At 26.3% G+C, this 12,096-nt stretch overlaps 1 pseudogene; it reads left to right on the forward strand.

The window, feature by feature from the left end:
* The first annotated feature begins 210 nt into the window (after positions 1 to 210).
* LOC113557016 lies at positions 211 to 10,473 on the forward strand (annotated as a pseudogene).
* The last annotated feature ends 1,623 nt before the right edge of the window (positions 10,474 to 12,096 follow it).

Consider the following 12,096-nt stretch of genomic DNA (forward strand, 5'->3'; position numbering starts at 1 on the left):
ACTTGGACGACCTAATTTCAATTATAACGAGAACAACTTTACATATACTCTGATACTCTGTTAACAGCAGTCTGCGATCCTCTTCGTAATCGTAGAACGTAGAGCGTAGCGACCCAAAGTGACTAGACCGCAACTGACAGCATGACCAATTAGTAATCGGAAAGAGGTCGTTGACGGTGGCCCACGACTAGTCAACGACTATGGTGGTGTCGCCGCTAACTGTATTATCATTTATCATGATAATTATTAATAATATTATGATGATTAAAACATTCAAAAATCATAAAACAGAATGGATTTTATAAATTATAAAATATAATGCTCAATAACTATGTGATCAAAACTTCAAAACGCGTTAAGTATACAATGTAAACACAAGACTACCGGGTCACAGTACCACAATCCAACCAGCAATAATAATTATCATTTTCTCGTCGATCGCTATCGATATTTTGTGTCGTACGATGCGCTGGCCGCCGACTGTTCTGTTCGATCACGAATTATAGAATACGAGCAATGGGATATACGGCTCGAGTGCTTATCATCAATAGGAGATAAACATAACACATTACAGAACCTTATCGATCACAAACACGATTTAACTATTAAAAGCACGGACGTATATATAAATATAATATATACGTCCGTGATTCAAGTTTTTATGAAGTAGACCGTGGTGTGGTGTCAAATGTCAACGCGTTTAGGACCAAAGACCAAACGGCTAAATCACTCGGAAGTTATCTGATTACAGCGGTGAGGTAAGTGCATCGGTAACGACTTGATTGTTTTTTTTTTCAAACGCTGTGCTTCGTGCATGCCTTATTCTAATGATTTTTCCCGATTGCCCCAAGTAAGATCCCGATGTCTAATACTGTCCAATGGGAAATGTCAATTGAGTAGTAAAAGTGATTCTTAAATCTAACTTCGACAAATATTTGCCCGTTTACTATTTTATAATATTGTTTATGATGGATACTTAGGTATGAGTTATGATTATTTTATTTCATACTGCCCAATTCAAGTACCACTAGTCACTACCCATTTGTTAGAATAAGGCTAAAAATGTTGCATAACGGTTTGACATTTTATATAATCAATTTTGATCTTATGATGAAATTGTATCTTGTAGATAAGTACTGCAAATTGTTGGAATCATTCATTTTTTGTTCAATTCTTTTGTACATTCCGCCCAAATCATTGAGGTGTCTTTTTTGTGTCTTGACCTGTTGATAAAAAAAATCATCATGTCGACTGACGAAGTGGAATCCGAAATCCATTTCATGAAAACTTACAGCATAATGAAATGGGACGAACTTATGTAAGCATACTTTTATTAAACCTAGTTGTATTTTATTAATTACCTAAAATATAGACTTAGTAATTTTCTTTACTTTATTCTTACATATAAGAAAGCTTAATGATGATCGTAAATCACTTAACCAGAAAATTGCACTTGGGTTGGCCACCAGAGAAGAATTGTCAAAACAAATAAAAGTTGAATTAAATATGCTGGATACGTGTCAACTTAAAATTGACGTAAGATTATAAAAAATGATTTTATTACAATTATTATTTTTATTTTTATCTTATAGCAAGAAATGAAAGAAAATGACACAGAGTATATTAACACTGAAATACTTACCATTTTATCAAATCGTATAAATGAATTGTACAACAATATGTTTCTACTGTTTCCTGTCGAAAGAACTTCATTATCAGAATATATTGAATTTTGCTCAAATAATGTAAGTGAACAAATTACAATATTTATGGTTTTAAATTTTCATAAATAAGATGGAATATATCTTTTGATTGCCCATAAAGACTAGGTATTGAAAACTTTCTAAAGCCTACTTTATATAATAATTTTAGTTTAAATTTATGATGAATAATGACTATTAAAATTAAATCTTCCCCTGATTATCAAAAGTATATTTTAGACTACCAGTTGGACTGTATATAAAGATAAATATGATGACAATTCAATAACTTATATTTTGATTAATGTCTTACGTATGTGCAATACAAGATAATACTATTATTTACAATAGCTTAAGGATTTTAGTTCCTTATTCCTATAAAAATATTTAATTATTAAAATATAAGATATGACAAGATAACAATATTATCATACATATTGAATACAGTACTTAAGGTCATGTATGAGTATTGAGTATTAATTATAGTTATTCAATAACTAAATAATTAGTACTCATTTAATATGATAAAAAATATTAGTCTAATATGATACCTATCTAGGAATATGTACTTACACTAATATACGACCTGTATAATATTATGCCCACTATTCTACCTAAATATTATACTATATTAGAAATAATAATACTCATAATTTTTTTGTAGGAAAATATATATCCAATCAGTTTGAAACAACTTTTATATTGTTTAATAACAAAACAGATATATTAATAGGATTGTACATTAACGCCATACTTCTTTAATCTTTAAATGTATTTCTAAAATGTTAGTAGCATCTCTTATTTATTCTGTATTTAACCTTTACATGACACCTTAACATTTCAATGGGTTTTATTTGGGCCTTAGTGTTGAAATTTACAAAACTTTCTGATTGGTTTAAGGTATGATTCTCAAAATTGTTATTGTTTAATGTATTATATATACTCTCCATTAGTCAGTATAAATTGTACCCTATTTCACTTTTCATCTATATTTTTATTCCACAGTAAAAATTTACCACTTTTTATTTAAAAGTCCATGTTCTACTTCACAAAACAAATTTTATTAATAATTGCAAAATATGTTCATAAAAATTTTGTAATACATATAGAGATAAATTAACTGTGCAATTTATTTGTAATTGTAACGATCAACAAACTTTCTTATAAGTAGAGACTGGATTTTTATGTGCTTATATATTTTTACTAAGAGTATGCAGTTTCAATAGGATTAGCTTTCTTGAAAATTGATTTTCCTATGAATTTATGTGCAAAATTTGTTAGTGCATAAAAAAATATAATTATTTGCATGAGCTCTAATTTCATGTTTTTTAGATTATCAAAAATGTAAGTAGAATTTATTTTAAATAAAATTGGTGTTTATTTGACTCGAACCACCAATAAGATTAAAGTAATATCCGCGAATCATCAACTCCTAACTACTTAAATTAGTTTAATTATAGGTGCTAAGCAATACAGGATAGATGCTATCATAGCATATCTACATCTTCTGTCAATATATATATATGTATTTAAAGAGTAGTTAATAACTTAATATTGTAACGCATGTGTTTAGTGTAACTATAAAATGTTCAATCAATACTACATAATTGTAAAACATTTTTTTTTTTTAAAAAGAGGGGGTTTCCTTTGGTAGCTGAATGTATCAATGGGACTCTAATAATAACACATTTAATGAACACGTAGAAGAGTACCTAAATAAAACAACAATTATTTCATAAATTTAAGAATATGTGTGGCAAACCATATATAGTACAACCAAGTTAAGAGACGATTACCAGTTTGGGGTGATTAATCGTTTTATTGCATTTTAACTGATCTATATAATTATACAGTTAATGCAAACTAGTCAGCAGAAGTGTCCATTATTCAAAAGTTTAAGAAATACAGATATATTATAATTTGATAAGAGGTAATAGCGCATTCAATAACTTATTCCCTCCTCTACTTAAAAATCTGGTATGACAATAATTGCATATTTAGTATTCCGCTATATAGCATAAACTATAGACAGAAATCAAGAAGTGTATGAAATTCAAAGGAGATTAAGAATTTATTGATTAGTCCAGGCTCTGAAGTTATTGAACTAAAAGTGTATGTTTTATCACTTTAATGTACACCTAAAAACACCAAAATAAATGAGAAAAATTGGTAAATATACCAAATAAAATTATCAACAAAATTATTTTTAATTTTAATTTTTTGTTAAAAAATTTTAAATCTTATTATTAATGATACAACTTTATATTTTTTTTTTTTGTAGAATATGGTAGTAGGTATTTAGGATCTATTGGTCAGCTCTGGAATGTAAATATGATGAATCCGATCAGCGACAGATTGGCTAAACAATTCGGCCGGGAAATTTCTGTGTAACAAGCTCACCCAATATATTATAATAATCATATTTTTTATTATTTAATATATTATTACGTATAATATACGAGTGGCATAACTTTTTTATTTTTAACATTACAGACATTTCTCATAGTTAATAACCATATTTATTAAGCATCTGAAAAAAATCAATTTAAAATCATAATGAAAAAAATATCAGCATTTTTACTAAGTGTGACCAAAATGTCATGCATGTATAGTACATATATAATAATATCTATCATCAAATAAAAAAAAACGTTAAAACAAATTGTATAAAAATGTTGACTGTTTAAAATAAAATATGAAGCTAGAATGATAAGCTTGCAAATTAATTATGAATGCTTTAATAGATAACATTATTTTAAATAATAAAATATTGAATCAGTATATTTCCTTTGTTAATGAATTACTATTTATTTCTGTATCATCAATTATCTCACCTATATCTAAGCTACTATATAAAGACATTTTCCTTTACTGTCATAAGCATAAAAGTGTCAAGCTTTAATTCACTTAAAGTACTTCTAAGTCGTATTTTAATATTTTTAAGAATTGAAAAAAACTGCATGCAACCTAAAATAAAATCTTAGTATTTTATAACTCTTGTATAAATTAAAGTTAATACTTGTGTTAATGGAAAGGTAAGAAGATACTTGTAAGCCAAAGTTAATTTGTTATATGCATTACAATAGTATTACTTTTTAAGTCAATTAAAGCAACAAACAGTATAAGTGCATGATTATAATAAAGTACAAACTCTGTCTTTGATTTACTTGTCATTATTGTCTTCATTTTTGTCATTATCAAGCTGTATTGTTGTTGTTTGGTATGACTCAGATGTTGATTGTTTAAATACTTTCAATTAATGGCAAAACTTAATAGTTTTGACTTTAGATTTTCAGATATAATTCTTTGGTCAAATTTTTTGAATTTTATAGCAAAATTGACAAAAACTTAATTTAATACTTTAGGACTAATGTGCTAAAAAATTTAAGTAAAAGTAAAGATAAATTAAACCTTTTGTTTATACTATTAACTACTGTTTATTACATTGTATACTTCTACTTTGGATGTTAAATAGGTATAAATCACTAATAGACTCATTTTCAAGTAACTCAATATATATATATTTTTTAATTTTAATTTTGGTAAACTAGTTTCTATTAATAAATCATAATTTTGTTTTCATATCCTTCTAAGACTCTAGTATTGTATTAGGATGTATTAATAAATTGTCTAACAATTGTATTTAATTACTGACTCATCTCTTTATATTTATTTTAAACAATTTAAAGTTCCATTCACCAAGATTTGTGAATATTCATACCAATGGCTTACTAATATTTTAAGATAGTAAATATTTAATTTGCTTTACCATGGATCACGGAAGAAGCAGAAGTGTTTCTGTATGTTTACTAATATGATAATTGAATTGTCTACATTATGCTTAACATTGAACTTTTTTTTAATTTTGCTACAAATACTGGATACTGTGAAAAAAATCATGATACGATACTAGATAACAGAACCACCTAGTTCACTAATAAGAGGATGTTATACTCCTGTGTATAGACTCTGTCTTACTAACGTAGATCATAGCAATTGTGTTCAACATAACGTATTTTGTGATGTTAGCTTTAATATTAGAGTAACTTACCTATTATCAAATTTAAGGTAAGAATATTATCTAGGAAATGTCATATGCTTTTATTGATATTAATGATATTATTATTTTTAAGTGAGTTATAGCTATATAAAGTATTAAAACTTTAAAATGATAATATTAAATATTATAAAAGCTTATGACATTTCCTATATAGACAGTATTTTTACCTTTAAATTTAAACGCAAATTTATGATGTATGTTAGTAAGGCGAGACAACACTTGCAATATATAGCAAAAACTGTGTTTAGCGTGGAATAGAATAACTCAGGACTGTAGTGTAATAATTAAAACTCTAAATTTATATATAATATAATTATGAACATTTTCTGTGAAATATCGTATTTAATTTTTTTTTTTTTTTTTTATCGAATTCATTATAGAATAAATTGCCTCATGGCTAAATACTTAAGTATGACAACAACTTCGTGATACGTTTGTCTTGACGCTAACTGTTATCCGCTACTCATAGTACTTATTATTAGTACCTTAATACCCATGGATAAATACTAAAAAATTTATTATTCTGTGTAAATACTTTAGATTTAGCCGAATAAAAATTCTAGCTAGCTAGTCATATTATCATGGAATAAATTAAGATTGTTAATTACTCCATGAATACATTAAAACGGATTTTAGTATTATTGCTGTCATTGTTATAAGTATTTCGACATGCCGGATTGCCCGATGGCATAGCACTCATAGCCACAGATCTAGATATTAAATAATTTATGACTTCTACTAGGTGATAATATAACCGACCAAAAATATGAAGTCAACCCCATCTTTTCGTCAATACGAACAATTTTTAATATATTTTTAGTCGGTATATATGTATAAACTTGTAAAGAACGTGTTTTATAGTTAGTGCTTTAAGAAAAAAAACATTCAAATGCACAAAAATAAATTTTTTCTACCCGTGTATTTCTTATAGAATGAACCGTGATGACCAGTTTATTTCACGATTATAAAGAACTATTTTTTTTATTATTTTAAGAAGTATTTCTTTATAAATCGTGGTTGTTTTTTAACCATTGGTCTTATTAATATACAATGTGAAGTAAAAATTTTGTGCTTATTTGAAAATCAAAATGCATGTTTTCATGTATTCATGTTTCAAATTTTATTTAACAGTTTTAATAAATTGAATCTTTTATCCTAATTTTCTTAGAATATCCTTTTGTTATACTGCCACATTTGACCACATTTTTTTATTTTAGTACAATAATATTGTTAGATTACAGTTGTTAAATTTCAAAAAATGTAACAAGTATTTTCGTCCGACATTACATGCTTGTAATAATATCGCTTCACTCTTGTTAATATTGTCCATTAAAATTGGAATAAAATTTTAGAAAAACGCGGCCACACATATTTTTTATCACTGATATGTGTTAATAATATTTCATAATTGGTTTTTTCTGTAAGTAATAAATCTAATAAGGTAATTAAAGTTAGTGTAGATTTAGCGTAAATACATCTTTCTGTGTAGGTATCATATTTGACTATTTCCAATATAACAATATATAATAAATAATATACAATTATTTTAGAATAATCTCGGGTTAAATATTTTTTTCTTTAATAATATAACACATTTTAAATGTTAATGATAAATTTAATTATTTATACTTTATAGCTAATTACTGTTTTAAGGTTTTGAATATTTAAAATTTTAAAATAATTATTGATTTACACATAGTTAGGCATTCCATAGTTTTTTTTCCATTTCATTACCGAATTCAAATTAATTTGTTTTACTATGAAATATTAATTTAACTATTATTAATCTTGATTTCAGACATTATTTATTACTAAATGTAGCAACATGTTTAGATACCCTTATGTCAAGATATCATAGTGATCCTGAAGTTTATATAACTGCAGCAACATACGAATTTGATGATAGAAATGATGTTGAATCAGCTAGAAAATATTTTGCAGAAGGATTAAAATATCACAGTAATTGTAAAAATCTATATGTAGAAGAGTTCTGGGTAGAAGTACAACATTGAAAAAGACTGCAGGTGTTTCACTCCGAACTTGGCCATTGAAAAATATAAGGAAATCTCATAAACTTTTGAGGTGATATTGAATTTCATTTTATATTATTGGACAGAGCAAGCTACAATTAAAGTGGCAGTTAAAGAGAATTACAATGCAATGTTGTCAGGTATTGATTATGTTTAAATAAAATATATTTACATTTCAATAAATTATTTTTTTATATATATTTATGTCTATATATATATATGTAGAGATATGGTTAAAAGTATAGGCATAGTGAACTAATGTGGCAAAAATTAGCAAAAATTCATTTTGATGGTTTTATCTATCATCAGGAGACTGAACAATTACACTATGACAAAAATTATATTAGTGGTATTAGGTCAGTATACAAACATTTTAATACATACATTTTTTCATAATACTAACATATTTTTTTACAGAAACTGTATTAAAACCTATGAAGATGGATTGTAAGAAAATTTACCACTAAAAAATAAACATAAGCTTTGGAACTTTTATATTGATCATGTTATAGAAATTAGAAGATCTTATCGCATGAAAAAGAAACAATAAGAAATTTTATGAATGAAACAATGGAGCGAGCCTTTCAAGAAGCTCATGATAATAAGGCATTACTCAAAGCTGAATATTATATATATTGGGTATGATTTTTTAAATTATAAGTTTTAATTTATAAATAATAATGTGTTTATTTTATTTTTATTTAGGCTAAAAATACGAATAAAGACTGCCATAGGATTCTGAGAAAAGCAGTTGAAGTGATACAAGATAGTGTAGAACTCTGGATTAATTTAATATCATATTATTTAAACTATGACAGTCTCGAAATGGGCATTGAAGCCTTTCAAGCCGGTGTTCGGGCTTTGACAAATAAATCAATGCCTTTATGGGAGATTCTAATTTTATATATGGGGAATACTCATCCAAAATTGGTAAAATAACTAATAAGTATTAGTACTATATCTTTACAAAAACAATTAATTGAAACTCTAGTATTTAAAGTTAGCCTTTCGATACTTGATGAACCTAAATAATGTTTTAAGACTTTGTTGACCAACATAATTATGTATAAAAAAATTAAAACATTTAACATGTTATCTAGCCGCATTCTAGCCCTAAATCAAACTTTGTCCACATCATATATCTGTATTTTATTCATACATTTATTCTGTATTCTTATTCGATACTACATTGAATTATTGTTATTATCATCACATGCATTTGAATCATAATATTTTATTAATGTCCTAGACAATTAACCTAAACTTAACAATATTTAACTTTTCTTTTAAAATACCTTAGATTGACAATTAACTTTTTTATTTTCCTATAATAGTTGAAGTAATTTTCTTTTGATATCTTGTTCAAAATGAAATGATTAAATTTTATAAAATTAAATCTTAACTAATAATACATTTCAATAAGTAACAGTTAACTCAATATTTTTTATTTCTTAGGTATTTTTTGCAGTGTATCTATAGTTTTGATTCAAATAGCATATATCTTCTCATAGTGGACAATATTTAATACTTGCCCATGAGTCTTTTATAATAATACTATAAACCAAAGGTTCCTAAAGTGGTCTATATTGATCCCTTGGTATCTATTCTGACTTGCAAGGAGTCCATATTACCAAATGAAAAAATTGGAGGTACATGAGATATAATTAGTAGAGATCCACGACTTATTAAATAAAAAAACGTTTCATTGTAATTTTTACGAAAAAAATATGTGCTACAATTTAAACGTAACAACATTTAATATCAAAGCATCAGAAACCTTCCCATTAAAATTACAAAAATTTTTTATGTTACTACATTTAAGTTGCATTTCCTATCATTTAAATAATTAAATATTGTCATTACTATATAGAAAACCTTATTCAGTGAGTAACTCTGTATAAGCTATAAAAAATACCGTTACGTTAATTTGTAAAAATTGAATGTAGGGTTCTACAAAAATTGAAAAAATTGGTACGTGGTCTAAAAGAAAAAAAAATTTGGGAACCTCTGCAATAAACATTATTTTCTATCTATCAATATTTTATTGTTTCTTTATAACAATATTTATTCATTTTTTAGCTCCAACAATTATATCACGAAGGCTCACATTTTCCATACCCAGAAGTAAATTTTGTAATCAGGCCTGAATATTTGGAATGGAGTGTAGTTCATAATGGTATACTTTCAACTCGTGAATTGTTCATTGAACTTAGAGACATAAAACCAGAATGTAAACAGTTGTATACAACCATGATTTCATTTGAACTCACTCAAAACTCTGGAATTACAAAATTAAAAACTATCAGAAAATTGTATAATGATGTATGCAATGTTTTTGGTCATAAAGACATTGGTGAGATAGCCTTAATTTTCAAATAGTATTTTTTAATTGATTTTAAAATGGTTTTACAGGAGTATGGTCTGACTGCATTCGATTTGAATACATGTACGGATCTCGTAAATTAGTGAAAGAAATTTATAAGGCATCATTACTGTGTTTGGAACCAGATTTAAGGAGTGGTATGGCAGAAGAATTTGAAAAACTTAAAGAAGAATTCATGTATGTTTAATTGCTGTTAAACATAAATTATATACTTACATTTTGTTTTATTTTTTAGGGAAGAAGATCCTAAAGATGAAGGAGTTATTGTTATTGATGATGACGAATAATTTTAAAGTTACAAAATATTATGTTTTTAATAGTAATTTGTGTACTTCTTTTTATGTCTGTGATATGTAGTGTTAAGTTAAGTCTGTTTATTATAATGATTATTTTTATTTATTTTTAAGTAATTATATTACAATATATTTATTTCTTTTTAATATTATACCTATCATTAAGCATAATGTAATTGAGTGTATAGCATTTATGATTAAGACATACATCATAATTATTTTATTTACAAAATATAAAGAAAAAAATAGAAATTTATGATGGATCATAGTTTATGTGGTTAACATAACACAACGGTGCTATTATATTAGACATATATACCATGTATATCTGCGGTTACTATTGATCATAATAACAGTGTCTTATGTAATCAAAACTAATTTCCCATTATTTACATAAAAAATCTTAGATTTTTCATCCAACTGTGAAATCTTATCTGACTATTAGGATTATGTTTTAAGCACAACTAGTTTCGGAAAAATTAAAATAATCGATTAATATTTTATGTTTATTATTTAAATTATTATAATTAATTAACCAATAAAATTATCAGCACTGGCAATGGCCACTTAATAAAAAGAACATTTAAATAAATACGTTAAGTTTGATTATTATATTTAAATTACTTTATTAGATATTTAAATATGCCTAGAGTAATATTACCTTTTAAGAAATTATATTTTAAAAATATTTACCTGGTTTTTGAGAAAATTTGTGCAATTTAAAAAACAAAATTCAAAATTTAAATTTAACATATTTTGTTTATATATATATATAAATATATAGTATATAAATATAATATAATATAAATCTTACTCGGGAAATTTTGGATTTAGAATACAAGTTGATAGAATAAAAATGACCTGAAAAATATCAATCAATTTAAAAATGGTATTTAAAAAGTCAGAGAAATTTATATAGCCAAGCCAGTTTAAGGTCCCGCAAACAAAATTGAAAAATATGTACTGAATACTGAGTTATATATTGTATACCTTGTTATCATTGACTCATGGTATTGTATGTATAAATATTATGAAAATATTAAATTAATTATGTAACGGATTAAATAGTATTATTGAAAATCTTGAGTGATACTGGTATAGTATTTGATTAACTTATAATTTATATGTGTTAATAACTTATTTATCTAGGTCATGTTAACAACTAATAAATTATAGGTGTTACATTACTCGACAGAAGACTCACCTGGGGTCCCCACCTCAAAAGCAAACGGACACAACTTAACTCTCTCCCACACCTGATTTGTCCTCTCCTTAAATCCAACATGAGCATGTCCAACTGTTTACTTTTTTACCCAACCGATCTGATCCTACGGCATCGCCCTCTGAGGCACCGCTAAACCCTCAAATCTCAAAACAATTCAAGCGTTCCAATCCATCTTCCTCCGTATGGTCACCAAAGCCACATGGTTCGTCACAAATGTTGCCTTACATGAAGACCTCAAAGTTCCACCCATTAACAAGACTGCAGCCACCTACTACCACAAAGACTCCACTCCAAAATGCAAGGCCACCCAAACCAACTTTTATCCAAACTGCAATTAAAACACTCTTCCAGGCAACCCAACCAGATGCCTGATCTGGAAATGATCCAGAGACCTACTAAATAATT

This window comes from Rhopalosiphum maidis, chromosome 3 (genome assembly GCF_003676215.2).
Source record: "Rhopalosiphum maidis isolate BTI-1 chromosome 3, ASM367621v3, whole genome shotgun sequence".
Taxonomy (NCBI): domain Eukaryota; kingdom Metazoa; phylum Arthropoda; class Insecta; order Hemiptera; family Aphididae; genus Rhopalosiphum; species Rhopalosiphum maidis.